Source organism: Neocloeon triangulifer, unplaced genomic scaffold, assembly GCF_031216515.1.
Source record: "Neocloeon triangulifer isolate White Clay Creek 2 clone unplaced genomic scaffold, ASM3121651v1 ptg000014l, whole genome shotgun sequence".
Classification (NCBI taxonomy): domain Eukaryota; kingdom Metazoa; phylum Arthropoda; class Insecta; order Ephemeroptera; family Baetidae; genus Neocloeon; species Neocloeon triangulifer.
Genome location: NW_026775556.1, coordinates 25154752 through 25164003, shown reverse-complemented (window position 1 = coordinate 25164003; position 9252 = coordinate 25154752). Strand labels below are relative to the sequence as shown.

Sequence of the window (9252 nt, the reverse complement as noted above, 5' to 3'; positions counted from 1 at the left end):
ACAGCACATAAAATAAAAAATATTGTTCGCAATAAGATTTCTTAACACTTATCACACAAGAATTCCTTCAACTTGCGGAAAAAAGTAGCATATTCGCGACTCTATTCTAAGCGGAATCGGCAAATTATTATAAAAGTTTGCCGCAGATGCAAGTGGATTTTGTTTACAAATAGATAATATTAATTATATTTGGAATACTAAAATTATTCATTCACCCGCTACCAAGTTTTCCGACTCAACCAAAATAAATATTGTAGGTAATTCGTAATGCATATCTTTTATTATTTAAAAGTCACACTCAAGATTATCTGATTTGCAATCATAAAAAGAATAGAATCAAAATAAATATGCCATAAGAAATGAATCGAGATGAAGAATAATAATAATTTGTGAATGAAGTCTCTCTGTTCACTCTTGGCCGCCTTTTGCTCTCGGCAAACTGCAATCAGGCTTAAAACTTTTTTTGTTTTTGCTCACACGACTCGGGCAGCAAGTTGAACTCCGCGCCAGCGATTTTCCACGTTTTCATCTGATGTCTTTTTCCTGCTCATTTGTTTTCTTATTTTCGAGCATGCTTGGCTGGTTGCATATCTGCCTGGCCGGGTGTGTTTTCATATTGAATTAAAAAAAAAATAATAAATAACCTGCAGGGAGTCGCGAGCGCGCTCGACGCGGCGGAGGCGGCGAGATTTTGATTAATCCATCAGCAAGAGAGAGAAAGAGTCAGTGAGGCAAGAAGGAAATACACCAGCACCCATGTACATTTCGTGTTGATTTGCAGCTGCCGCGCGCGCCTATAACCCTTTCTCTGGCTGCTGCTCGGGCGCGCGCCACCGAGTAATAATCTGAAAGAATTAATATTTTTTCTTCTATCTCAATTATGCGCACATAATGAGAGCCCGCCTGCTCTCTTTCTCTCTCTCTCTCTCGCACATACAGAGTGATTAAACTCTCTCGCGAGATATTGTGTAATGACGACGAGACAGCAGCAAGCAAGGGTTCGTCTGCTTACAGCGCGCAGAGATCGCGTTTAAATTCCAATGCCCGTAGGCCTTTTTTATTTTTCCTTCTCGCGTGTGCACGGCGAAAATAAATTTCGCAGCCGCGAGAATTTTATTTTGCCCATGCGCCGCTGATGGATGTGCTGAATAATTTCATAGCCAGACGTCGGCTGAATGTCAATTCAAAATGTCACTAAATTATAAGGCGGCTTAACCGCGCGCGCGTTTTCCATTACGCTCTTCATGATTTTTAACAAGATTTGCGATTCGACTGTTTTGCATCACACGCGCGCTGACCAACTAAATTAAGAACCGGCCGCTTTGATACCTGATTTGGCGACGCTTTCGCCTAATTGACACTTTTCCCGATCGGCTTGGGCGTTCGATCACTGCAATAATTATTTGTCAATTCATCGACAGCTCCATAGGCTGTGTTGATCCGCCCTGGCATTTCGCCTCACCGACTCATTCCAATCATTAAATTGTTTATAAAATAACTTCTTAATTTACTTAAATGCAAAAATTGAAAATTAATGTTAATTAAGTGAATTAGTGTTAATTAATTTCTCCAAAAAGGCTCTCTTGAGGCCCCTTTTATAAAAATATAATCCATCAGTACCGCAAATTCCAAATTTCGATCAAAGCTGAGTTGCCTGCAGGCCAACTTAATTAAGTCGATTCTTTGAAATTTAAAATAGATAAAAAGTATGTTCTGTCTTTATATTTATTTTGTTTAATTTCTCTCTCTTATAAACAATAATGTAATTTATAATATTGAATTAATTGTTATGTTGAATTGATGTATTTGGGCAAACATGATTTGAAATTAAAAATTAAAAAAATAACATGAAAGTTATGTCAGGTACCCTTACAGTGCTAATTAAAATAATAATTATAATAAAATATTATTAAATAATAATTTATGATTATTATGTATCTAATACTATTATATAAAAACAGTTTAAAAACAAAAGTTGAAGAAGGACTTAAATTAATTTTTAGATTGATCAAAACAGATCAAAAATAATTTCAACATTAAATGATTTATCAATTAAACTAAATTAACTTTTTCACCCCTTTATGTTTGCAAATAAAAACCATTGGATTTTAGCTGGTTTTATTATTTGCATTACAAAAAAAAAATGATTTTTTTTATCAGACGCGGCGTTTCACTCGCGGGCTGAAGCGAGCTGTGTGACGTCACAGCTGGCGCGCTACCTGCTGCCGCTTCATGCGCTCCTGGTCGGCGGTAACCGCGTGTGAGGACGTTTGCTCGCACTCTCTCTCCTCTCTCTCGATGTCAAAAACCCCACTTCAGCGCCTCCGCCGCAAGAAGGTCGGTTTCGGCGGCGTCCGCGAGCGCGGAACCCCTTCAAGTCTCCTCTCTCTCCGGCTTGGCTCTCTCTCTGTCGGCGTGCGAGGAACGCGGCCCTACCAAGGTTTCATACTTTCCTTCCAGGCTGAAGCTCGCAATTCCGGGAAAATGCGTGAACTTTGCGAAAGCTGCGCGTCGGCGAGAAATGAAAAATTAAAAGCAATCACCGTTGCCTCAATTATATAAGTCCGTCCAGTCTGTAAGAGAAATTCTTCGCTACTTTGCAATTATTATTACCTCAGTACTTTGAATCAAGAATCTTATTTCCCACGAAGGCTTAATTTGTGGAAGGTCATTTTAAAGAACAAATGATTATAAATTTTCATTTTAAAACAATTCTCATTTATATTTTACAATATATAAGCATCAAAGAATGAGAGATACAAAATTTTATTTCAATTAAAAAATTAAACTTAAAATATGGTTTTGTCTATAATAGTTTTCTTTACTTGGAGTGTCTTAAAATGTTAAAAAAAATTATCTAGAAATAATTTGTTTGTCAAAAAGGATTCCATCTTAAATCTTAAACAATTTTATTCCTCTTCTGAAATATGATTTTTTTTATTTTTATTTTAGAATTCAATTAAATTTTTATTGAAATATTTATTTAAATTTTTAAAGTTGCTGCATTATTCTAAATCTATACAATAACAATTATCAAATAAGATTAATTAAATTTCTTAGGGCCCAACCCAGGCTAAATATAAGTCTTTTCATCTCGTACCAAAATGTTTATCGTTTTGCAATATAAATTAATGAGAAGATGCAGTTTGATAAATTCTAAGAACTTACCTAGCTTATTTGCAATTATTGACTGAAACTCAATATAAAAATCCTGTCAGCCAGTGAAAACTTTACTGAAGCGTAACAAATCGTAAAATATCATAAGCTATATACATGGAAATGTAAAATTTATCTTTTCTCACGAATCTTATTATTAGTCTTGAATATTATTATTAATATAAGTTTTACTATTATTGTTGTTTTTATTTGTCATATTTTTACATTCAATTCTTGATTATTTTTATGGATTTTTATATGAATATATTATTAATTAATTTAATTATGATAATTTTAAGATACTTATTGTTAGAACAGTGTATAATATAAATTTACATTCATTTGCACTGATTGTAGTTTTTTTTTACAATTGCCAACCTATATAAAAATTCTTATAATAAAAATTAATATTGTTTTCTTCTATTGTGTACTAGTTCTTATTGTTAGTGGGACAAGTCTGAATGACTCATAAGTCAATAAAGATTGATATAATTAAAATAAATAGAAAATCTTGGACAAAGCAGCCAGGTTGCCAGCCAGTTAGACTTGAATCAGCGTCTGACGGAACTTGAGCGACAAACAAGGGGTTTTATTACAAGGGGATGTGTGCGGAACGGAGAAGTGCCGCGTGCAGGCACGATATAATTATTATTGCGTCCAGAATCTCCGAGAGCGTCTAACGAGCTCGCATTACTTAATTCAAAGCGCTCTCTCGCTATCAAATATTAATTGAAGATGTTTGTCGCGCCAGTGCGGCTGCACTTGAATTTATGTCCACCGAGATACTGCCGCGCTGGCCATCATCTTGGAGCAACCCTTTACAACCGGCGGCTCTTGGGACCGGCCGAGGGCCAAACTGCCGGCCGTCGGCTTATCTTAAGTGCCAAAGGTGCATTCGAATGGCCAGAGAGCGAAACACGCGCGACCAATTGCAAAAGTTTATTTACTTTTCAGAGCGAGGCGGAAAAAAAAGCGAATTCGCCTCTCTCGGCCAATTTTTACTGCCGATTATTAAATCTTTGATCTTCCTTTTACGTCGCGCTCGAGCAAGACCGATCCATAAACGCGAAAATAAAAATTGTCGCACGCACTAAAAGTGGCAGGGAAATAAACTCCGCTGGCAAAACCTTTTTTATTTCCACACTCGTCGCTACAAACATTTCACTTTGAGTCCTTCGTGATCCAATCCAAAAACAAAAAGACTTACTTTTATTTATTTCTTTCTAGCATTTCCAATTAATTGTGTATAAATTGTTCTACCCCACAAAAAGAAGAAGCAGTAAATTTTCGTCTTAATTAGTTTCGAGTCAGTAAGAAAAAATAAACACATCATGGCAATTGGAATTTATTTCGAATTTCAAATCTCTGCGAAGCACGCGAGACTAATTTCTTCACTGCCAAGTATGCAACCACCAAGACCGCCGTGCCGACCACCAAGTCTACCTGCTCCTTGTGCCGTGAGAACAGCCCGCCTGCTGCCATCGTCCGTCTCTTATAAAGACAGCAGCTGCGGAATTATGCCCGAATAAATGCCAGTTGGCACTGCGCGCGCTCTCTCGGCTCCTTAATTGAAAAGATCAATGGCCGTAAATCTCTTACGTTGTGCCACAAGGGTGATGCAATTAGCAGATTAAGGGGTTCAACTCCTTTTCATCACGTATTCGCCCGCAAACTAACTCGCATACGTGACGCTCACTTTGCTGCAATGAGCTTCTTCATCTCCGCCCAAGAGATGCAGCTTGTTTTTCACTATATGCACGTAAAATGGCCATATTATTTTAATCACATTAATCATAATAAAATAAAAACTTCATCAAATAAAGTTGAATATAAACGTAAAAAGTAAAAAGCAAAATGAAAATAATTTTTTTGTACTATTATATATTTTACTTAATTTTTTGTTTTAAATTTGAAACAGTAAACTGTAAAAAACCAATACATTTTTTTGTTTTATGAAAAAAATCCATTTTTGCGGATTAAAAATTGTGCCACAGTTTTTCCCTAACATTTCTATTAAACTGCACTTATTTAGTAATGGCTTAAAAAAAAGGGCACACGATAACTTTTTATTAGACGACCAAATAAAAATTAATTTAGTATTTTAATTTTGTTTCACCAATCTTGTACGGAAGACAAATTATAGCGCCAACTTACGTTGCAGGAAGTGATTGGTTTGATATGAGTATCAAAACGTGACTCAAAAGTGATAAACTTATTATAACTTGCATCGACAACACGATTCTAATTCAGGCTCTGTATTGTTTTGTATTAGTATCGGGTTAACCGCGGCTTTATCAAACACAAAGCTTATGGCTGAAGGTATGTCTGGTATTATATGCGGAATTTTATTTGCCACTTTGTGTTTCTTGCAAGTAAATCAGATCGATGCAAAAAGTAAGTTAATTATAATTTAATAAATTTTAACTGGCATTTTCTAACAATCATTTCTTTAGATTGTCATAAGCGCGATTTAAATGGAAAATTAAATTGCAAGTTTAATCCAAAAAGTATCAAATCAATGGAGTACTCTCAAAAGACATTTGCTGATTGTACCTGCAAAATAACGTCAACATGCACTATTCCATTGAATCTAACATTTGTGTGCGGAGAGAATGGAAAATGGCAATTTACTGAAGGAGACCCCACATGGTCTGTTTGGGCAGGTAAATATTTGAAAAAGGCCAAGAATATCATCACAATTGTGACAAAATTTTTGTTGAAGTTGATTGCACCAAATATGGTTGTATAAGTTGCTTGATTTCAAAAAGGCACTACACAGACTGCTATGTATGCAGAAAGAATGAATACTCATGCAAACACACTAATGACACTAAAATATATAGTCTGAAGTGTAATAAATATGGAAACCTCATCTCAATAGAATCAGAATGTGGTAAATCAGGTAAATCAGGTATTTTTGTAATGGCAGCGCAGTTAACCTAATCACTATATTTTCAGCGACTGATTCCTCACATTCACTAAACATTCCCCTCACAATTGGATGTGCCGCAGTGGCAGTTGTTATACTATGTGCAGTAGTTTTAGCTTGCAAGTATTATTTCACAAGAGCAAAGCGTTTTGCAGTTACAGTTGACGGAGCCAGAATTGCTAAAAATCAATTATGAAATAATTACTATATCAATATCAATATATATGCCCTGTAAAAAACTATTATTGTATTTAATAGATTAATTTTAAGATTTTAGTTGCAAACTGTGTTTATTGATCTATCACAAAGGCAATTCCTGCCTACAATGAGATACATTCAAAATTATAAAAATTTAATATTAATTTTCAAATTAAAAGAGAATTCGTGTTAGAGTTTATTTATACTTCATAATTATTATTTACATTACATTTTATATATTATATTTTTTGAGGAACAAGAACTTGTGCCAGATATATTCATGATTAATGTTAATCTGTACCTAAAAAATATTTATTTCAGAGCAGATCCTCTTAGTACATTTTAGTAGCAGTTGCAATCTTAAGATATTTTGTATTGAATGTTTTACAGAATTAAGAGAAGGTAACTTTTCCAATTTAAATAAACTAATTAATAAGCTGCAGTGAAATATTATTTTTTTAAATATCCTACGCAAAAGAGCAAATCATTGGACATTTTATTAAATTCGAGTTGAATTATTAAAAATTCAATTTGAAATTTATTGTATAATGTAAATGCTTCACTGGTGAGAGTTTTTAAACCAACAATAGCTAAAAATTTCACATTCCATTGTTCATTCATGATCATTTGTGTTGTCGTTTAATTGAGTCACATGATTTTGGCTTTTCCTTTAAAAACGTCTAATTGTAAGAAAAAAATTAGAAGAGTTGACCTTGAATAAAATGAAATTATAATTTATATATTATCAAAAGAGTTTTGTTTTTAAATTCCTGACACTTAAGTAGTCAGCTTTTTATTTGCAAATTATATGAAATATGAACATAATTATCATTATCATAAATATATAAAATGAGAAATGAATGAATTTTAGTTGAAAAATTATCGAACATTTAAAAAGTTGGATGAAAATTTATTGGGTTTCATAAATTTTTTCAACATCCAAATCAAGACAAGTAAATATAGGCCTAGTTGAAATTGGGATTAACCAGCAAGTTTGTCTTGAGTCTTTGGCAATAAGATGGTTTGCCGACATAAAAAGTAACGGCCGACATGATCGAGAGTTTTCTCTGTGTACAGCGGCGTATAATAATAATGTGTGTGCGCGCGCCAATATTGACCCGAGAAGGCAAAGTGATTTCCGCACAATGACGCGTTTTATTAAAAGAGCCTGGCACGAGCAGGATAATTAAGACGTCCGCGCGGCGCAATGACGACCCCACGCCGCGAGCAACACCGCGCACCGCGGGCCTCGCTACTTTTTGGCCTTTTCATGCACGCGCGATAATTGAAATTGCCGCGCGCCGCGAGTAATTATTGGGTATACACGTGGACTTGGGTCTTTTCGCAAACGTCGAGGCTGAATAAAGAAAGGAAAAGAAAAGTATGCGCGCCGGTCGGTGTTTGCTTGTGCGAGGGGTGCGATTACCTCGGCAAACTTTGCCGCACGCCAATCATTCTAATCACTTTGTCTTCGCCACTTTTGTGTTGCTTCGTCTGCTGAAGTTCAAGGCGCAAAATAGGTCATTTTCATTTTTAAATTACTGTAAAACTGCAATATTAATAAATGAAAGAATTCCAAAATAAGTCAATTTAGGTTTTGTTTAGGATTGAGTAAAGCTAGTGGATTTTTTAATTTGCTTGTTGAATTTAAATTATTGTTTTAATAATTTTTATACTATGACACTCAAATCACTTTTTACTTCCGTTTCTTAATTTGATTTGCCTTAAATTTTAATTTCAAAGCTAAAATTTCTGCATTTTCATCTAGTTTTCTCCCAAGCCCTTGTTTTAAGAATGTGTATTGAATGAAGAAGAAATAAATAAATAATAATTACTAAAATGTCCACTGAAGTAAAATGAATTAAAATGACATTGGCTATACTTTTAGAATAATTAACCGTCTTGAAAAAAAAACGAATGTTGATTATTTTACTGACTTCCATTCCTTAATTTACATGCATTTCTCAAATTACAATCAAGAAAACAATTTACCGCCGCAAACCTGTAATTTGTTTAGGCTTGAATGTCTGAGAAAACAATTTGATATAAAAGAATGAGACGCGCTATAAGAACAAAGACGTTCCCTTCTGAGCGCGGCTTCAATTTCCTCTCCCCTCTGTAATGAAAGCGCCTTAATGTCGCATTTCCTTTCTCCGCGGCACCTTCAATTTGTTTATGCTCAGCTAATTGCGCCGATAAATAAAGATCCGTCCGGCTAATTGCAAATGAAAAATTGAGCTCTGGCTGAAGAGTCAATTTTTTAATTCGGACAAAATCCAACGGCCGTCTCTCATCTGCACTCGCAAGAATGAAATTTTCTTGATGATCGTGCAGCGAAGACGTTGGAGCTCCTCGGGGAAAAGAAAAGCACAGTTTGTTTAGCGACGCGTGCCATGCCGAAGGGGCGAAATGCAGGCAGGCATGACGGCTCGCGATCCTCTCTTCCCGCCTGGCGAAATCACTAACCATGACCGTTTGGCCGACCTGCGGGTTGAATACCTCAGGTCCAACAAGTTATTTGTACCCTTATGCACCAAAAAGTTGAAATTCATCAACATCAAAGTTTTCTTTATTTATATTTATAATTTAAAAGGTCACAAGGCCAGTTTTAATTTAATCTTGTAAAATAACAATTAAAAATTTTAATCTGGATTAATTAAGAAAAAAAATTTAGCTGTCAGATCATTGAGGTAGATATAAGTAAAATGTTATATATTACATTTATAAAGTTCAAATTTAAATTTCTGTATACTTTTAAACATACAAGATTGGATAATTGATTGTGAGCATTAGTCAGAGCGAGTTGGTTTCCTTGCATAATGTGAGTCAGTCGCGAGTCGGTCGCTCTGCTATGATGCTATAATCGGAGAGGAGAGCGAGGAGTTCAGAGTGTGTTTATAGGGGTTGAATATCTGCTCCTCATGACAAAGTAGCAGGAGGGGTTGGCCGATCGATAAAACATAAGAGAG

General features: G+C 35.1%; 1 long non-coding RNA gene across 1 annotated transcript; it reads left to right on the top strand.

Annotated features, from left to right (window-relative positions):
• Positions 1 to 5422: 5422 nt before the first annotated feature.
• LOC132200982 (uncharacterized) lies at positions 5423 to 6973 on the top strand. The gene is made up of 4 exons (XR_009442226.1): positions 5423 to 5550; positions 5610 to 5819; positions 5879 to 6058; positions 6115 to 6973. It is a non-coding gene; the product is annotated as an uncharacterized LOC132200982 (long non-coding RNA).
• Positions 6974 to 9252: the final 2279 nt, after the last annotated feature.